This window comes from Ctenocephalides felis, unplaced genomic scaffold (assembly GCF_003426905.1).
Source record: "Ctenocephalides felis isolate EL2017-DRISC unplaced genomic scaffold, ASM342690v1 CF-g0.4_SCAFFOLD_01886, whole genome shotgun sequence".
In the NCBI taxonomy this organism is placed as follows: domain Eukaryota; kingdom Metazoa; phylum Arthropoda; class Insecta; order Siphonaptera; family Pulicidae; genus Ctenocephalides; species Ctenocephalides felis.
The window spans coordinates 74,254,945-74,257,005 of NW_020538040.1; the positions used below are offsets into that span (position 1 = coordinate 74,254,945).

Consider the following 2,061-nt stretch of genomic DNA (forward strand, 5'->3'; position numbering starts at 1 on the left):
TTTGAATTATTTAAATCGGACGCTTCGTTATCTCAAAAACTAAAATAACAATTTGTGGCACTTTTTTCCCCGTTCTCCGAAACAGCTAGACCTGCCTTTGCCAAAAACTATATCGTCTCTTTTTCAGTATGAATCGAATGATTTTTAAATTATTTAAATATCTTCCGTCTTTGCGGAATCGTCGACGAAAATTTGTATCCGCACACACAAATACACACGCACACACACACACACTCACACATACGTTCATTTTTTTAAGGTATGCCAAAATACTTAGAAATCTTTGAAACGTAAAGATATATAAAATTTCATTCTCGATTTCGTTGCGATTACTATAACCAACTCTTCGAGAAGTTAAAAATAAATTCATTTTTAAATAATATTTTATTAAATGTTTATTAGTAGACACTAAATATAAATCTATCGTGCGTGCAATCCTTAAAGTAATAAAGAGTTTAATTAAATTTTGCATGTGCAAAACATGGAACCAATAGCACTTCCTGTGAACGCCAAATGCAAAGAAACAAATATTGTAAAACCCGAATGTAATCAAAGTTTCAGTGGCAATCTGCAAAACGACAGGATGTATATTTACATACATGTATTTCTAAGATTTTAATGCGATGCTTAATGAAAAAAGCGATACCATTGGAAAGATAATTTCGCGCACGCGGTCTCTGTAATTGAGACTTGTTCGGACGCATGCAGTTTAGAGATGCTCCGAATGAGGATTTTCGACATTCGCAATTCAAATATGTACGCGAATATTAATATTAAATGAATATTTAATATGACTGTGTGATTGTGAAATATTCTTGAAAAGAGTAAATACTTGTTATGTCACATATATAAAAAAACAGCGTAAAGCATTGTGCCCTGAAGGTTTTCGATTTTAAACGAATATTAAAGAAACGAAAATTAAAGATTATTTAAAAAATAAGAGCCAAAAAAGATCTAAATATATAATTATTAATGAAAGAATATTATCTTTTTTAAAAAATTAATTCAATCACTAAGTCGTGTTATAAAAGTTTAAATAAAAAACTATTATAAATGTATTAATCAATGATTATAATTCGATTACTTATGAAATTGGTAATCAATTATTATATCACTTCTGAAGTTATCGGAACAAAAAAATTGTAATAATTAACTTCCAGTAGGGTAATTTATAGCAATCGTCCAAAAGTCAAAAATGAAAATTTTTGTATATCTTTACGTTTCAGAGGTTTCTGAACATTTGGCGTACCTTAGAAAAAATGGATTTGTGTGTATGTGCAGAATATACGAATGTATGGATACAATTTTTTGTCGAAGTTTGCGGGAGCATCAAAATAAACATTCAAAAAGCATTCGATTCCAACGGATGGGGAAGATGGCTGTTTCCGAGATACGTATTGAAGGGTGCTGAAAATGGACCTTAAGTTTTTTTTCAGTGAACGAAGCTTCCGATTTTAATGATTCAAAAAACATTTTACTTGTGAAAAAATGAAGAATTTGTTAAATTTTTCGAAGACAAGCTCTGCGGTTTCTTGGTCAGTATTTAAAAAAAAAAACAGTATTTTTAAATATTAAAAGTTTAATTTTTTTTAAAAAATGTCATAATCTCTAGCGGATTTTTTTCAATTTTTTTTAGTATTCATATTTTTCAAAATTTACAAAAATGTTTAAAAAAATCGAAATTCTTAAAAAAAAATATTTTCCGAGCTTTTAAAAATTTTAAATTACGTTACAGAAATTATAAACCAATACACATAAGCCCGGCTAGCTCAGTCGGTAGAGCATGAGACTCTTAATCTCAGGGTCGTGGGTTCGAGCCCCACGTTGGGCGAATATTTTATTGTGTATTTTCATAAAAATTTCGTTGTAAAAAAAATACGTATAAAAAGTAAATGTATTGTATTTAAAAAAAAAAAACTAATAGGCTTGCACAAATAGTATATTCGGCAAAATGCCGAATACCAAATATTCCACATGCCCCAGAAACCGAATACCGAATATTCGGCAAGGTTCTTGGCAAATAGGCAAATTTCGGCAGGTTTTTGGTGCCTAAACTCGTTT

At 29.8% G+C, this 2,061-nt stretch overlaps 1 non-coding gene across 1 annotated transcript; it reads left to right on the plus strand.

Annotated features, from left to right (window-relative positions):
* The first annotated feature begins 1,758 nt into the window (after nt 1-1,758).
* On the plus strand, nt 1,759-1,831 carry Trnak-cuu. The gene has a single exon. It is a non-coding gene; the product is annotated as a tRNA-Lys (tRNA).
* Nucleotides 1,832-2,061: the final 230 nt, after the last annotated feature.